This window comes from Schistocerca nitens, chromosome 2, assembly GCF_023898315.1.
Source record: "Schistocerca nitens isolate TAMUIC-IGC-003100 chromosome 2, iqSchNite1.1, whole genome shotgun sequence".
Lineage (NCBI taxonomy): Eukaryota > Metazoa > Arthropoda > Insecta > Orthoptera > Acrididae > Schistocerca > Schistocerca nitens.
The window spans coordinates 876,947,930-876,952,035 of NC_064615.1; positions in this window are offsets into that span (position 1 = coordinate 876,947,930).

The following is a 4,106-nucleotide window of genomic DNA, read 5'->3' on the forward strand; positions in this document are numbered from 1 at the left end:
TAGAATTTTGTGTGTATATTTGTGTTTTTTTGTGTGTGTATCGACCTGCCAGCGCTTTTGTTTGGTAAGTCTCATCATCTTTCTTTTACTAATATATATTTTTAATCTAAGGCAGATATAAGTTCGGTGGGTGCTTTGAAGCCAGAAACTGTAGTACGGCCAGGATGACTGGCTATGTGGGTCGTAAGAAGGTAAAAGGTGGGGGGTGCATGGTTTGGGTGGGGTGAGTTCTATGGATTGAGGTGTTAGTCCTTGTGAGGGACCTGGGGTTTTAAGGAGGCACTGCAGGTCAGTTTCAATCAATAGTTGTAGATCCTTTGTCTGCTGGGAGGGTAATGATGGAGTCATCAGCTTTTAGGGAACGTAGAGCCTAGAGATCAGCTAAGGGCAGGTTAGGGTCATGTTGTAGGGACCTGAGGAAGGATTGTGAGGCAATGCTGGATGTGAGGACTTATTGGAAGGCTTGTAAAGGATGATTCTGAGGTATTGATGGTGGATCAAGTTGGGATCAGGGTCTGAACTGTTCAAGGCAGGGTTCAGTTCAGGTGTGCTGTTGGAAAAGTTTTAGGATTGGGTTGCAACACTGGCTATTACATGTGAAGGAAAGTACGTCATTCACCGAAGTGGCATGATCAAATGCAGGTTTAAGGCTGAAAGTGAGACCCTTAGATAATTCAGGAGGGGAGAGTGCTTTAGATGAGAGGTTAACATTGTACTGTTGTGACTGATTCTTGGGATTATGGGTTATTCTTGGTCTGGGAGACAATGGTGAAGGTTGTGGGATGTTGAGGTTGGCCAAGCTCAGTTTGTAGGAGAGGAGTGGTGGTTGTTGGTGTGGCTGTTTAGGGAGCTGCATAGGGGCAGGAAGGGAAACACCACTGTTCAGGTAGTGTAGATCAGGGGTCTCTAAACTACGGCCCGCGGGCCGAAACCGGCCTGCAAACTGGCCCATGTTAGCTGGCCGGACATCCCCGGTATCCAGCCCGCCAAATATTTGAGGTGGTACCTATACTGCCAACAATTGAGTTTCGAGGCCTATCGCGACCAGTACACCGCGACATTGGCTCTGCTACTCGCTACAAGACTACATAACTAAACTTATTGTTGCACAGCTTGAAATAACAATGTGTTGACATACTCTACCTCTGTTACGTCTTGCAGTAATAGTGTTGCTAAAAATGATTTTGAGATATCGTTAACTTTGCAGGGCGCTTTCGTGAAAAATGTGCAGTGACACACTTTTTTGTCGGTGAAATTCGCCAAAATAAAATACGCCAGAATTTCGGTCAGGTACCAATCAAAATTATGTAATTAAATAAAAATCGTAGTTCGTTTCAGTGCTAGCTATTCCCACAACCTTAGATTTTTGCGATTTCATCTTTCCTTTAGCCTTACATTACAGTGGTCATGGAGTGCTAGGGTGCTTTAATCCCACTAGGTAGATCTTGGCTCTTATGACTTCGTGGAGGAGTAAATGTGGTCCGTGGACTAAAAAGTTTAGAGACCCCTGGTGTAGATGAAGGGGGGATAGCTGTTTGACATGGAGTCTGGCATATTGTTGCAGTTTGAAGTTGGCTTGGTGGATGATACCATCAAGGGAACATGAGAAGCAGATGACTGCAGGATTTTGTAGGAGGAGAGAAGTCTGGTAGAGTGGAAATTTGCTGATGGAGGCATATAGGTCACAGATTAGCCAGGTAACAGCAAGAGATTGCTGTATTTGAAACTGTAAAAGAGCCTGGTGTAGGTTAGGATTATAACCAGAAACAGGGCTTTTCAGTGTTAGGCATTTTGGAGTAACTTCAAGGGACAAGCAGGTTTCAAGAAACAGAATGTGGGACCTTAGTTTTGATAGTGCAAAAGCATGTTTTCGGAATGTACGGGCGTAATATGAGATGGGGTTCATCATGGCAAGAGAGGACAGTTTGGAGAGTTAGAAATCGTGGGAGTGGCACAAAAAAGTAATAAATAAGCTGAGGGTGGCATAGATTGAAAAACAATTAAACAATTCAGAAAAATCAGAAAAAATCCTATGAAAATTGTTAAGAGGTAATGAGTGGATCATCCATATGGTACGAAAAAAATGATTGGAAAAGGAAAAGATCGAGTGGGAAAGTTGTGAAAACAGATGTAATTTTAAAAAAACTGGGTAAACGGAAAGCAAAAGTCACAGGAGAAAATGTAAACTACTTAGTTTGGCAATTAAAGCGATATGAGATATGGCAACAAAAGTTGATCAGAGTAGTCTGCTGAAAAACAAACGCAAGAAAACGTGAAAGAATTACGTATAAACAAGATAAATGGATGGTGGGAAAGAAAATAGCTATTAAGTTTGCGAATGAATCGGCGAGAGACGACCGGGAGAAGGTCATACAGTGTAATGAACCGTAAATAACAATGGGATTGTTATAAGCAAATAAAAATTGACCCATCTAAGAGCACGGAAATCGGTACTAGAAAAGATGTAGAGACAAAGTGTTGTTAATATGGTGAGTAGATTTTTTTGTCTATCCAATTAAATGTCAAAAATTGATTTTTTTACATTGTTTTTTTACTAATATAGGACAACTTACAAATAATTAATTTGTAGTTAACTTTACTATTACATGGCATATGTATATTTTCATCCTGAGTTTGGTCGTACAGTGTGCAACTGTTCTATCTTGTTTTATTGCTTAGTTCATCATTGACGTTGATGTCACACCTTGTATAGTTTGGTTTTGTTACATAGTTACTTCATATTATCACACACATATAATAGATCTTTTAAATTTTACACCACCCCTTTATGTAATTTATGTTGTCATTATTTTCTTTACACAAGGGCCTGAAGAAGGCATTGTGAAATGCTCAAACTGGTAGCATAAATAAATTACATTCAACATACAGACAACTGAGATGTGTTTTTAATTCTACATTTTTTGTTTCATTTGTGGAAGTCAATGTTTCACTTCATTACGAAGTGTGAAAGGAAGAATCTGCCATGTTAGATTTTCACTTTGCAAAGAGGAACGTGACCAACAAGATGCAGCATTGGTTTTACGTCACAAGCAGAACTTAGGAGATGCCATATTGTATTGAGTCATATGGAGTTGAACTCCAAATTTGATGGTTTTTGTCTTAAAGTGTACATGGTATGAATGTAAGCTGTTTCAAAGCACCTGCACATTGAGGATATCTTGAAACAATTTTCTGTACCACAGTTCTGCAATGGTGGCCCGTACACACAAACTCTGACATGTCACACTTACCTGAGAACTCTGTCTGTTATCCAGCAATTTTCTCTGGCAAGTTCCATCAACCTGATTCCAACAAGTCTTGTCGATTGCTGTATATTGTCCACTTGAAGCTCTGTCACGCGTTGAGTGTAGCATCACCTTTTCCTTCATTATGAGCACGAACAACCCAACATTGCATGTTAGTTATGTCAATAAAATTATCACTGTACACAGCTTTCATTCTATGGATTTCAATTGGAGGCATGTTTTCCACAGTTACAAACTCAATTACAGCACTGTGTTTCACATGCACCAAGAGAGTTACGTTACACACCGCCATGTTACTGCTACAATTCAGAGCTCTCCTGTGGCAGAGGGTTCCAACTTGTCAGCAAAGTGGGGAAAGTTGGTCAAGTAATACATGCGACATGTAATAACTCAACTAACATGATTAGAATAAATTGGGAGGCATCACCTTTCAGTACAGCTTACTACATACATACTCCGCAAGTCACTGCACAGTACATGGAGGCGAGTACTTTCTACTAATATTGCGAATTTGCATTTGGTATGTGTGTAGTCTCTTACTCACAATTCCTAAATAAGATATGGGTCATAATGGTTGTACAGTCTCTTTCAAATAAGTTTTCTAAATTTATCCAGCATTGTTTTGGTAGACTTAAGTTGTCTTCCTTCCTGCCCTTTAGACAAGAGCTCCATTGGTGAACAATCTTAGTGTTGCTAACACAGTCTGATAAATTGTTTCTGTATATTTAGACTTTAGTTTCTGTTTAACATTCCTCCAGTATGAGATACCTGGTTTTGTTGGTTAAATGTTCATGGAGCCAATCTTATATTTGTGAAGATACTGCGTGTCATTGTATCTTG